Source organism: Mesoplodon mirus (genome assembly GCF_964341445.2).
Source record: "Mesoplodon mirus genome assembly, chromosome: X".
Lineage (NCBI taxonomy): Eukaryota > Metazoa > Chordata > Mammalia > Artiodactyla > Ziphiidae > Mesoplodon > Mesoplodon mirus.
The window spans coordinates 73854096-73869285 of record NC_138981.1 but is presented as its reverse complement, the minus strand read 5'-3'; positions in this window follow the sequence as shown (position 1 = coordinate 73869285).

The following is a 15190-nucleotide window of genomic DNA, read 5'->3' as shown; positions in this document are numbered from 1 at the left end:
ATTTTATTTTATTTTTTTGTGGTATGCAGGCCTCTCACTGTTGTGGCCTCTCCCATTGTGGAGCACAGGCTCCGGATGCGCAGGCTCAGCGGTCATGGCTCACGGGCCCAGCCGCTCCACGGCATGTGGGATCTTCCCGGACCAGGGCACAAACCCATGTCCCCTGCATCGGCAGGCAGACTCTCAACCACTGCACCACCAGGGAAGCCCTACATGCCTATTTTTAAATGTCTTAATTTACTGAGGAGTCTCACCCCTGCTTCTCCTCAGGGCCATAGATGTTCTATTGTTTTCATCTGTCTGTTAATTTCATCCTCCCAGGCACCCACACATCTGAAATCCCCTTTAAGCTCTCTTGCATTGAGGCCCCCATCAATTGCTTTTATTCACTTTCAACCTGATACCCAAACTATGCCACCATTCCTGTCAGTGCCCTGAGTAAGGACAGACAGAAACCATTCCCTTGCACAGCTCCCAGACAAGCCAGAATATAGCAAGTTATACTCTATGTCCTGAGTGAAGAACCAGGAATTGGGGCTGTGCCATGATGTGTAGCTCTGGAGATGGTTGGGGCAAAGGAGATCAAACACTTCATTAAATTTCCTACTGTTTTGAGTGTGTTATTTTCTTGGTTAGGCTTTGGTTGCAGCTTATTAAACTATTTCTAGAGATACCACATAGCTACTTTTGTCTATATATTGTTGCTTATTTGGTATTTTCATGGGGAAATAGGGACTGAAGCTTCCTAGTCTGCCATCTTGCTGGTGTCAATCATCTCCTAAATTAACTTTTAATTCTCAAACTACAGTGGCTTGGGCTCCCATCCATGTGATAACAGTACCAATTCCCTTATTTCCTTGTATCAGTTTATTTCTGAATCCTCAAAGATGACCTTATATCTGCCCCCCAAACCAACATCTTAGTTAAGGAACCATATGGCATTTCTCTCCACACTGATTCCTCTTCTTCTCTAGTTGCCACTTGTTTTTGAAACTCACTGTTGCCACTGCTGAGAATGCCTAACATTTTGGGCAAAATATGCATATCAATATTCCTAAATTGGCTCCTGCTATGGCAATGTCAGACTAAATGGCGTCTCCATCCCTAGCCCCTGCCTGCTGCTCTGAGCTAACCCTTATATCTGGGTTGGCAAGCAGCTCTGTTTATGCCCAAAGTATCCCAAAGTCTCCTTTGATTTTTTCTATAAGCTTTTGACCCTGATCTCTTTAACCACAGTGAGTCAAACCCCATCTGTCTTATGGAGGTGCTCCATTCAGGGTGCTAACTGAATGCCACAAATTGGGTAGCTTTTAAGGAACAAAATTTTATTTCTTACAGTTTTTAAGGCTGGGAATTCTGATATCAGGGTGCCAGCATGCCACCAGACCTCTTCTAGGTTACAGACTTCCTGTATCCTCACATGGAGGAAGGAGGCAAGAGGGCTCTCTGGCTTCTTTTTTATAAGTTCATTAATCTCATTTATGAGGATTCTACTCTCTTGACCTAATAACTTCCCAAAGGCCTAACATACCAATACCATTATATGGGGCATTTCAGTTTCAACAAATGAATTTTGGGGGAACAAAAACATAGAACCATCCAAAATACTGAGTTTGGAATACCCACCTTTTCAATGAATTCACTCTTTTCCTTACAGCCCAGCCCATGCTCTATGAAAAATCTATGAAAAGCCCATGAAAAATCTCCTTCCACTCCCAGCTATAAAAATTATTTTATCAGTGGAGTACTATAGATTTTCATGTAACTTAGGTAAGTTATATATTCTATACTAATTTTGCCTAGGCCCATATGAATCATCCAAAAATGCTCTGATGCAATCAGAAGAGGCTCTACTGTTCCCAAAAGAGGACAGATATTAGTGTGACTTGGTGATATTTTGAGATATTAACTTATTACTTTTTCTCATTCTGTTTCCCTTTTTCCCTTCTCCTAATATGTGAAAGCAACTTGGTTTTCATTGTCTTAGGGGAAATAGGTGGCAGGTAGGAAAACAGATACAGCTTAAAATTCTTTCTGACCTTGGGATTGTCAAATCTTAAATCCTTAGAGGAAAGGTATGTACAGTCAGATACAGAATATCTTTAAGAAATAAGAAAAGAGATAACTTTCTACCATATAGGAAAATTACACTCCATGGTGGGGAAAAAAAAAAGCAGAAAATCAATAGAAGTTTGTGAGATCCAAAAGCAGAGATGGTCTGTGTACTTGCAAATGACACCACCTTAGTGACAAAAATTAAGAGAGGAATGACTGAGTAGTGTATCACAGAGAACTGAACAACTCACAGCCTTACTGGATTCAGGGGTGTCATGTAGGGCATAGAAGTAGCAAAAAGCCCGGTCATGAGGAGACCATGCAAGTGGATACCCTTAATCCTTCAGCCAGAGGGGAGAATACTGAATCAACTTTTTGTTTTCCTTTTTTTATATTGGTTTCTTGACAGCCTGGTAGAATGGAAGTTTGGACTCAGAAGTTTGTTGAGCTATAACAAAAAAAGAAAGCTATCTTTTCACCCTGAGTTTTCATTTTAAGATTTATACCCACTAAGTAAATATTCAACTATGTGACTTGGGACAAGTGTTAAAAACAGAAAGTATTGCCAATATGTCTAACTTATCTAAAGAATAAGACATGCAATAAACTTATGAATTATACCATCCCTTCTGGGAAAGTACAGAAAGGATAAATTAGAGGAATGAAGTCAGCAAGGTGTCAGAATAGAAGGTCCTGAGCATTTATTTCCCCACAGAAACACCATTTGGCAATTATCCACAGACAAAAGAACCATTGTGGGAGCTTCAAGATCTGGGTGGGAGTTTGTGACAGCTCAGTGGAGCCCAAGGCCAAGGAGGGTGCTTTGAGAAGGTGGGCCTGTGCCCCAGGGAAGTGGTCCACCAACCACAGACCCAACTGCAGACATAAAATCAGCCCCATCCCATGTGGACTCAGCTCCAGACCTACTTGTACATGGTCACAGATGCAGTCCTATCTTCCCGGGGTATCCAGCAGAAACCATGTCCACCTATATCCCTGTAATAGGCCTGCTGATTACAGATCTGACTGCAGACATAGATGAAACCCCATGACCCAGATCCAACCCCACTTGACTGCAGTCCCAGAGGCAGTCTTGCCTGCCTGGGGACATGGCAGGAGCCATGCCTACCTATAACCCAGGTAACAGGCCAACTGGTTGCATACTGGCTTGTGGAAATGGAATCAAATCCATGATCTGACTCCATCGTCACTCAAACATGAACCCACGGCAGTTCTGTCTGCTAGGGACCTTTCAAGAGCCAAACCTACCTATGACTCTGATAACAGGCCTGCTAACTGGACCCAGAAGCATCCCCACTGTCTACAGATCTGTCTCCATCCCTGTATGCCTGTGGTCTTGGAGGCAGCCCTGTCCACTCATTGACCTGGTTCCAGACCTGCTGGCAAACATGCCTCCAGCCCTGTCCACCTATGACCTGATGCCCCCACTTAAGGATCGTGGCAGTAAGCCCACCTTTGGAAACCACCAACAGGATCATCCACAGATCCTGTCTGCTAACAATACCATACTCTCTGACTAGGCTGAATGGTGAAGGTATTTACCTTCTGAAGCCAGTCTGTAAAATGTAAATGACTGGAAAACTGCTCCTCCAAATGCACAGATACAAACCTAAGGCTAGAAAGACCACAAAGAATCAGGCAAACACCAAAAGAAACCAATAAACTCCAGTAATTGACTCTAAAGAAATAGAGATACATAAACTGCTTCACAAAGAATTCAAAATAATTGTCTGAAAGAAGCTTAATGAGCTAGACATTAATGAGATAGACAACTAAACAAAATCAGGAAAACAACATATGAACAAAAAGAAAGTTCAATGAAGAATTAGAAACCATAAAAAAGAATCAAATAGAAGTCTTCAAGCTGAAGAATGGAACAACTGATCTGAAAAATTTAATAGAGAAGTTCAACAGCAGAATCAAACAAAAGAAAGAATCAACAAACTCAAAGAAAGGTCATCTGAAAATAACCATTAGACGAAAAAAGAAGAAATGGAGAAAGCCCACAGTTCTTATGGACATCTTCAAATATTAGTATATGTATTACAGGATTTTAAAAGGAGAAGAGAGAGAAATAGGCGAAAAACTTATTTGAATAAATAATGTCTGAAAACTCCACAAATCTAGGATCTGAAATGGACATCCAGATTCATGAAGCCCAGAGGATCTCAAGTAACATTAATCAAGATAAATCCACACTGGGTACGTTATAATTAAACTGTCAAAAGTCAAAGACAAAGAGAGGATTTTGAAAGCAGCAAGAAAGAAGTGACACTTCATGTATAAGGGAGCCTCCATAAGACTATCAGTGGATTTCTTAAAAACAAACACATAGACCAATGGAATAGAATCAACAGCCCAGAAATAAACACATGCATATATGGTCAACTAATATTTGAAAAGGGAGCCAAGAATAATCAATAGATAGAACACATTCTCTTCAATAAATAGTGCTGGGAAAATTGGATATTCACATGTAAAAGAATGAAAATAGTATCCTACATTATACCACTCACAAAAGTTAACTCAAAATGGATTAAAGACTTAAACTTAAGACCTGAAACCATATAAGTCTTAGAAGAAAACACAGGGAAAAAACTCCTTGACATTAGTCTTGGCAATGATTTTTGGGATATGACACCTAAGCACAAGGAACAAAAGCAAAAATCAAGTGGTACTACATAAAACTACAAAGCTTCTGCACAGCAAAAGACATGATCAAAAATGAAAAGGCAACCTAGAGAATGGGAGAAACATTTGCAAACCATCTATCTGAAAAACGGTTAATATCTAAAATATATAAGGAACTCCAACTAAATAGCAAAAAAAACAAAAAGAAAAGCAAACAAAAAATTGATGAAGAAATGGGCCAAAACCTGAATAGACATTTCTCCAAAGAAGGCAAACAAACAGCCAATAGGTATATGAAAAGGTTCTCAATATCACTAATCATCAGGGAAATGCAAATCAAAACCACAATGAGATACCAATTCACATCTGTTAGAATAGATATTATATAAAAACACAAAACAAAACAAAAGACAAATGTTGGCAACAATGTGAAGGAAATGGAACCCTTTTTGTATGCTACTGGTAGGAATGTAAATGGGTGCAGCCACTATGGAAAACAATATGGGTTTCCTCAAAAAAAAAAAAAACAGAATTTCCATTTGATCCAGCGATCCTACTCTTGGTATATATCCAAAGTAATTGAAATCTGTAACTCAAGGAGATATCTGGACTTCCATTTTCATTGCAGCATTATTCATAATAGCCAAGATACATAAACAACCTAGATGTCCATGGATGGATGAGTGGATAAAGAAAATATGGTATATATGTGCAATGGAATATTACTCAGCCTTTAAAAAGAGGGAAATCCTGACATTTGCGATACATGCATGGGCTTGGAGGACAATATATTAAGATAAATAAGCCAGACAAAGACAAATACTGTATGATCTCATTATTATATGGTATCTCAAATGGCCAAACACATAGAAGAAGAAGAGAGTAGAATGTGGTTCCCAGGGACTAGGGGCTGGAGGAAATGGAGATGTGTTGTTCAAAGGGTACAGAGTTTCAGTTATGCAAATTAAATAACTTCTGGAGATCTGCTATACAATGTAGGGTCTGTGATTAGCAATATTGTGTTGTGTACTTGAAAATTTGCTAAAAAATGTAGATCTTAGATTATATGCATTTAGCACAAAAGGAAAAAGAATAAAGCAAAACAAAATAAAGGGAGAAGGAAGAAACTTTTGGAGGTGATGGGTAAGTTTGTAGCATCAGTTGTCATGATGGTTCCATGGATGTATAATTATGTCCAAACACATCAAGCTGTATGCAGTAAAATCTACAGCTCTTTGTATGTCAATCATACCTTAATTTTAAAAAGGTACCTAAGTGTTGAAAGTTATATTAGATAATACATGTAAAGAATTTAGCACAGGGTTCAGCACATAATAAATACTTAAATATTAGTTATAAAAAAAATGGGTAACCTGTGAGTCCCTACTAACTACTTCACTCACCATATGTAGCCTCCAGAAAAGAAGGTCCCTACCAGGTCAAGGATAATGTAGAGGAATCGATTTTCCTTTTACAAGTTTCCTGTGTTTTTCTAATGTAATTCTGGTTATGCCTGGATCATTAAGGCCTCAATGTAGATAAATAACAATTATTTCAAATACGTTGATCTACAAACCACTGGATAAGTGTGGAAAATAGTAGTACACACCCATGTTCAGTCCCCACCTCCTTACTGAATAAACATGAAGACCACTCTCCCTTACTCCTCTCCAGTTAATGGGTGCCATGTGACTGGTTCTATTTAATGAAATGTTAGTGTGTGTCTCTTCTGGGCTGAGGAATTTAAAAGTCACTATGCTACTCCACACTGTCTTCTGTGTTAGTGGTCTTGAGGTCACGTGTTGGAATTTAGTGTCACAAGATGTAGAGAACCCAAATATCCAAGTGACAAGATGAAAGAAAGTCCATCCCCATCTTCAGCCCATGCTACCATCCCCCAACCGTGCACATGCACGAGCACACACACACACACACACACACACACACTAAACATGTATCAATATTTGCATGAATGATAAATAAACATCTGATATGCTAATCCAGGAAGATTTTGAAGTTTCTTTGTTAGGACAGCCTTGTTTGACCTATTCTGATGACTGTAAATATTGTTACAATTTTGTTTTCCAATGGCTGATGAACCAGATTCTATGAACTCCTTGGACATAGTATCCTTTTTGTACAGAGCATCTTTATGATACCATATAGTAAATTTAAAGCTTCCACAGTCAGCAATAATATGTGAGAAATCCTGGGATTTGCTAAGTAATTCATGAGCCTCATTCTGTACTTCTTCACAGTCACTTTTAGATAATAAATCTCTTCCAGAGAGATAATTATGACATTCATATATCACATTTATGTGCTTTGGACTCAAATAAATCCGGCCGTGCTACTTAGTAGCTGTGTGGGTTAGGGTACATCACTTAACCTCTCTGAGGTTCAATTGTCTCATTTGTCAAATGTAACTAAAACAAATCTATCTAGGGATACTGTGAGGATAAAATGAGGTAATACATGAAAATCATTTAACATGGTACCTAGTAAATATGCATACTATAATTTAACTGTTAGCTCATTATAGAAGGGGATTTTCAGCACTGATGTATGTAGCAGAGGCATTTGAAGAACTTAAAATGCTTTTCATATTGGCCCCAAATCTGGCCCACCCTTACATAGTGATAGGAGCATTATTATTCCAAGAGCCAATTAGTGCAGGTGACACCATCCCATGTCTACTTTCATGGAAGGCAGTCCAAACCAAGGAAAAGTATTATATCTGGGAACAATGGATGGTTAAGAATCTCAGGATTAACAATGATGAGTAACCTTAGCCACCTCTAAACCTGAAGGGCAAGGGTAGGGTGTAGTTAGTGAAATCCAGAGAAAATACGTAGCTATAGGAGAGAGATGCCCAACAGAAGCTGTGGTTTTCTGTAAAATACATATACTGCCACAGTGCCCTGGCAGACAGAGAGCCAGGATAATAAATAACCTTTCTCTCCTCTTACTCTCGCCTACAATCTCCTTCCAGTGCCTCTGGTTGAATAGTTCCCCAAATGAGAGTCAGAGAAAAGGTGCTGTGTTGATAGAATCCTTAGAAGTCAGCCTCCCAGGTCACAGAGCAGAGTGGAAAAGGGCACAAGTAGATCTAGAGGAGCAACCAGAGAATAAAGAGCAAGTCTATTTGCTTACCCAAGGCCTGAGTTTCTAGAGAAGGTTGCATAGGAGGAAGGTGGCAGAGAGGCTGAAATAAATTTTCTCAAGCTAGAAAGGCTGCAGAGGTGTTGCTACCTGAACTTGCTCCATGGTGGAAGAAGGACAACAGTGGAAAGACCTCAGAGGGGATGGCTGAGGGTTCAACAGAGGGAGGTTAGGAACTTCTAGGTCAGTGTAGAATATGACTTAGTTCTTTAAAAATAAAGAAACATGACATCTGACTTTATGGAATAAGAATCATATCTACTAAACACATACTATTACTCTGTGTGATTTTCCAAATTGTAACACAAGAAACCTAGTTATTTTGTGCTGGTAAAAGTTATAGGTTATCTTCCTAAATTCATACTATATAGCAATGTTATAGGTTATCTATCTATATAGTCCTTCCACTTATCTTCTTAAAAACTGACTACTACACATTTAAAACTGGCACCAGTATATATCTGTTAATGTTTTGCTATATTTGTTTCCTGTCTTTTTTTCTCCAAAAGTACCAACCACTAACATAAATTTAGTGTATATCCTTTCAGTCAATTGTTTTGTACTTTTACATACACATATAATGATTTTTTAAAAAGGTTTGTGGAAGTGGAATTATATTATCTTAGCCCTTTTGAGAAACAGCCTATCCTATCTGGTTCTTGAGTACGTTCCTCTCCAGTCTGACATACAGAAATCAGAAGAACATCTGAGTGCTTAGCTCTATGGTTCCCTCCAAATCTTCTGTATCAGGTGAATCAATTGTTCTAGCAACAAGACCATCCTTCAGGTACACAGGTAACTTATACCCTCATTTAGGGGACCATGGGGACTCCTGGACAGTCTTCTACTATATTTATGGTCACAGGAAACTCAGAGTTTATTTTTATCCACTTTATGCCTAGACCTACATACTACGCAATGATTTCTGATTTACAACTGCTTCAGCATAATGCTGGGGCTTGCTATCTCCCTAGGATTTATCCTAGAAAATAAGGTATATATCCTATCTGAGGGGTCTATTACCCCTAGGTCTCAGCCAAAGAAGGTAAGGACATGGCCAGTTCCCTCATCCCCCAAATATATACTCATGTCTGTCTTGTTTCATCACCGATCCTCTCCTCAAGAATCTTTCCCTCCAAACTCATGGTATCTTTATCTACTCTTAGTGGGGAACCAGGAAAAATCCTGCTTCTAATTTAGCATAACTTTTGGGTAAATTTTTATTTCTTATACCTAGATCAATGGTCTTTTGAATTTATAAAGTAAGATTTTATTCTTTGCTCCTCATTGGGACTATAGTGTTCCAAAGTGCAGATGGTTACAGAATGAGAGTGAATTCCAAGAAGTAAAGAACATCTCAGATAATATGTAAATCATTACTCTGTTACACAAGCACAATCACACAATATGTGACATTTTGTGTCTGACTTCTTTCACATATCATAATGCTTTCAAGGATCATCCATGTTTTAACACATATCAATAGTTTTTCCTTTTTGTGGCTGAATAGTATTCCATTGTATGGATATACCACATTTATGTAATTATTCACGAGGTGATGGATATATTGTTTTTTCCCCCATGCTTGACTATTAAGAATAAATCTACTATGGACATCCAAGAACAGATTTTTGTGTGAATAGATGTTTTAATTTCTCTTAGAATGTGCCTAGGAGTGTTATTGTTATTGGTTATTGTTATAGGTATCTATATGGTAGATAACTCTCTGTTTAACATTTTGAAGAATCACCAAATTATTTTCCAAAAAGACTGCATAATTTTACATTTTCTCCATCAATGTATGAAGGTTTCAGTACTCGCCATACCTGTTATATCTTGTCTTTTAAAATTTTAGCCATCCTAGTGGGTGTAAACTATTATCTTATGGTTTTGACTTACATTTTCCTGATAGCTAATGATTTTGAGCTTGTTTTCATGTGCTTATTGGACATTTGTACATCTTCTTTGAAGAAATGTCTATTCAAATCCTTTGCTCATTTAAAAATTGGATTATGTATCATTTTATTAATGAGTTATGTTTTTTTAATAAAATTCTGGATACAAGCCACTTACCAGATATCAGATTTATACCAGTCTGTGGGTTGTATTTTCACTTTTTTGATAGTGTCTTTTATAACACGAATGTTTTAAATTTTGATGAAGTATAATTTATTTTTTTATCACTGTGCTTTTGGTGTAATTTCTAAGAAAACATTACCAGAGTTCATGCAAATTAACTCCTATATTTTGATCTAAGAGGGCTATAATGTCATGTCTTACATTTAGGTCTATGATCCATATATTTTTATTTTTTTATTGTAGTAAAGTATACATGACATAAAATTTAACATTTAAACATTTTTAAGTGTACAATGTAATGGCATTAAGTATATTTACATTGTTGTGTAACCATCACCACTATCCATTTCTGGAACTTTTTCATCATCCCAGACTGAAACTCTGTGCCCATTAAACATTAACTTCCTATAATCCCCTGCCCCAAACCCCTGGTAACCACTATTCTATTTTCCATCTTTATGAATTCTATTATTTTAAATACCTCATATAAGTGGAATCATACAGTATTTGTGTTTTTGTGAGTGGTTTATTTCACTTAGCATAACTCAAGTTTCATCCATATTGTAGCATGTCAGAATTTACTTCTTCTTTAAGGCTGACTTGTTTTTTTTTGCATTTATATTCATCAGGGATATCGGCCAGTATTTTTCTTTTCTTGTCGTGTTCTTATTTAGCTTTGGTATCAGGGTAATGTTGGCCTTGTTAAATGAGTTTGGGAGTACTCCCTCCTTCTTGCTGGAGTCCTTGAGTGTCATGGTGTTGGAGTGGGTTGTGAAAGCCTGGGACACGGTAGTCAGCTTGACAATGGGCCCTGCTGGATTTCCCCTGGAGTCTGTGTCACAGGCATTGATTGGGAGCCTGAGGCCACAAAAGCCACCCAGGGCAGTAGGAGCCAGCCAGTGCTGGAATGTCCTGGGAAACTGCTGGAGTTTGATGGAAGTCTATTGTCACAAGGGCTACCTGATGCCATAGGAGCCAGCTGGTGCTGGTGTAAGCTGGGAGTCTGCATTCATGGGAGCTTATCAGGAACATGGTTCCAGCTGAGTAAGCTGGCACCTTGCTGGGCTGTGATCCTGGGACCACTGGAGATGCCTAAGACTGTGGGAGCCAGTAGGCACAAGAGTGGATTGAGGGCCTTGGTTCATGGAAGCATTCTAGGAGCCTGGAGACAAGGAAGCTGCCTGGAGAGGAAGAATCATCTGTGGCCACTGGCCACCTAGGACTGCTGAAGCTGGCCAGTTCGTTGGTGGGGAACTGAGTTTGCAGGGGCCCTCTAATAACCTGGAGCCAAGGAAGCTGCCTGAAGTCATGGATGTTGTCTGCGACTGCTGGAGTAGCAGGCACCCATGTGAGATGGGAACTTGACTTCCTGGAAATCTGCTGGAAGCCTGGTGCTGTGGAAGCCACCTGGGTCCTTAGGAGCTGCCTGGGGCCACTAGAGTCAGCAGATATCAGATGAACTGGGAGCCTACTGGAAGCCTGGTACCACAGATGCTACCCAGTGCCTTGGGACCCACATGGGGTCACAGGAGCTGCCAGATGCCAGGGTTAGATGGGGGGACCTGGATTTACAGGAGCCCACTTTGTGCCTGGTACCATAAATGCTACCTGGTGCCACTAGAGCTGGCGGGTGCCAGAGTGAGCTGGGACCTGACTTCCTCAGAGCCCACAGAGAGCCTGGAATCACAGGAGCCACCAAGGGTCACAGGAACAGCTTGGAGCCCCCAGAGCTGTCAGGTGCATGGGTGTGACGGGGGCCTGGGTTCCAAGGAGCCTGTTGGGAGCCATCCTATAGAAACCACCTGGAACTGTGAGAGGTGCCTGGGACCACGGGAGTAGGCAAGTGCTAGGGTGAACTGGAAGCCTAAATGTGTGGTAACCTGCTGGGAGTCCTGGCATAGAAGCTGCTTGAGATGCTGGAGTAGGCATGTGCCAGAGTGAACTTGGGTCTGGCTTCACAGGAGCCTATCAGGAACTTTATGCCAAAAGTGACACTTGGGGCCACTGGAGCCAGTAGGCACCAGAGTGAGATGGTGGCCTGGGTTCCTGGGAGCCTTTGGGGAGCCTGGTGACAAGGGATCTATGCAGAGTTGTTAGAGTTGACAAGTGAGGAAGTGAGCAGGGACCTTGGTTCCTGGGAGTCCTCCAGGAGTCCTGTGCTGGAAGCTGCCTGAGGCTGCTGGAGTAGGCAGGCACTGGAGTCAGCTGGGGTCTGGGTTCATGGGAGCCTGCTGAGAGCTTGGCGCCAAGGATGGCATTTGGGACTGCCAGAGCTGCCTGCAGTCACTGGAGCCTAAAAGTACCAGGGTGAGTGGGGGTCTGGGTTTGCAGGAGCCTGCAGGGAGCGACATACAGCTGTGGGAATTGGCTTGGTGCTGGGGTGGGTTCTCTCTGGGATTTGTGGTAAAGTTGGGTACTCATTTTACTCCCCTCCCATGGGGAAGGTGTCTTTCTCCACACTGACCTGCCTTAGCTTAGGAGAGGGGTAATGAGGTAGTGTGAATCTATCCTTCTTACACTCCTCAATGTGTCCTTTCATATTTCTTATTTCTGTGGTTCAGCCAGGTGCTGTGATTGCCTCACCTAGAGTATTTGCTCTTGTGAAAGTATTTTCGTGTTTTCAGACCTATTTTTAAATAAGACTAGTTGTTCTCTGATGGCCAGAGCCTCTATGTGTTCCAATTCTAGCAAGGTGTAGTTAATTATGATCCAGATAGGATTATTTAACCACTCACATAGACACTAAAGCTTATGGAATCAGGCTGTTTGTATGAGGGTCTCCATGACCTTAGATGAAATGTGAATTGGAAAAATTCAGCTGGCCTTTGTAGAAAAGTGAGCACCAAATTCTCCATTACTTGGAATATAATCTAAATTACACAGACCTGGATATGGTAGAGATTTCATAAACTTAGCCCTAATTTATGTATATATCACTAGGGCCTAAGACACAGTAGATCCTTAATAAATATTTGTGATGCAGGGATATTATTTTCGAAGACTATTATGTGTTTTTTTTTCCTTTTAACATTTACTCATGTGTGAGATTCCAGTATTTTGCTAGATATGTTCATTTCACCCATTGTTTGTGTATAATCTGAGTTTGTGTGTGTGTGTGTCTATGTCTGTGTAAGGGAGGGGATTAGGATTACAACAGGAAGGCAAAAAATGTGGATACCAATATTAAACTTTAAGCATGTCAAATAGGATTTTTCCCCTGGTCTGTAGTAGGCAATAATCTTGAAGAACAAGTATTGTCAAGAGAGGAAAAATATTCTATGGATTTTAGAAAATGTTTCCTTTACATATGGGGAGGCAGGTTGATGAAATATGAAGTTTATGTGGTGTCTTACACAGACTAGAGAGAAGATACTCCTTCCATTATTCAGTTGGGTCTTAGTGTCTCTAGCAAGTGGTATATGATGTAAAAGAAGTCCATTACAAAGAGGAAAAGTAACTGAAAAACCTGTCCCTCTTCCTCAGGTGACTGTGGTAAGAGAAAAATGACATCTGAAGAAATGTATGTTTTATGGTCTTTTTTTCTTTTCCTGGAATAAGATCTTGAGGTGGGAATCTTGTTGGAGAGCTTAAGAGAAAATCTGAAATCAGAGCAGTTTTTGTTCTCTATTCCATTTGGGACTATAGGAGGAGACTTCCTTTCAGTGTTCCCTACATATCAAAATGTGGCAGCAACCACATTTGAGTCAGGTTGATGTATGGTAGAGTTAGGAAGAGAGAGAAACTGAGTTTAGTGCCCCAGAGTCTCCTCTAAGGTCCTGTGTAGTATAGAAAGTATCTAGAATTTCCTTCATGTCCTATGGAAATACTGGGAAAGTAGCTGATGTTGTTGTCTGGAGAGTCATCATAATATAGGTTTAGGGCTGCAGAGCAGGGGAACCCTGAGAGCAAGGCCATAGTGATTACAGAAAAATCAAGAACCAATATTTTCTTTCCAATCTGAGTATAATGTCTAAATGTATCAGCCCTTACACTTGTTGAAAGAGTATATATATATAAATTAATAACTCGCTTTCTTATCTTTGTTAGCTTAAACCAAACTGATAGGTCATCTTTACTATGCTATGGTAACAAGGGTCCTGACCCTATAACTCCTTTTCCAAACTAGATTTGACTGAAGCAAGCACAGTTATGTTTCAGTACTCTGAGCCTCTGCAGCTCTCCATTCTGACTGCTCAACTCTGCTCAGATTTTGGCAGCCCAGCTAAGCCATAGTGGCCCAAGCACAACTTTTTTCCAGTTTTTTTTTGACACATAACAAATACATCACTGTATAAGTTTAAGGCATACAGCATGATGGCTTGATTTATATATATTGTGTAACGATTATCACAGTAGGCTCAGCTAACATCCATCATTTCATATAGATACAATAAAGTGAAAAGATAGAAGAAAAGAAAAAAATATCCTTATGATGAGAACTCTTAGGATGTATTCTCTTAAAAACTTTCTTATGCATCATATAAAAAAGTATTAACTATTATCATTGTTGTACATTATATTCTTAGTACTTCTTTATATTATAACTGGAAAGTTGTACCTTTTGACTACCTTCCTCCAATTTCCCTTTCCCCCACACTCCACCTTTAGTAAGCAGGTCTGATCTCTTTTTCCATGAGTTTGGTTTCTCTCTCTCTCTCTCTCTCTCTCTTAGATTCCACATATAAGTGAGATCATAAAGTATTTGTCTTTCTCTGACTTATTTCACTTAGCATAATGCCCTCTAGATCCATCCACGCTATTGAAATGGTAAGATTTCCTATTTTTATGGCAAAATAATATTCCACTGTATAGATAGATAGGTAGATGATAGATAGATAGATAGAAAGATAGGAAGATAGATATACCACAAGGTCTTTAACCATTCATCCATCAATGGACACTCACTCTGTTTCCATGTCTTGGCTATTGTAAATAATGCTGCTATGGATATGGGAATGCAGATATCTTTTCTTTCTTTTTTTTATACATCTTTATTGGAGTATATTTGTTTGACAATGTTGTGTTAGTTTCTGCCGTACAACAGAGTGAATCATCTATATGTATACATATATCTCCATATCCTCTCCCTCTTGAGCCTCCCTCCTACTCACCTTATCCCACCCCTCTATGTTGTCGCAAAGCACTGAGCTGATCTCCCTGTTCTATGCTGCTGCTTCTCACTAGCTATCTATTTTATATTTGGTAGTGTATATATGTCGATGCTACTCTCACTTCACCTCAG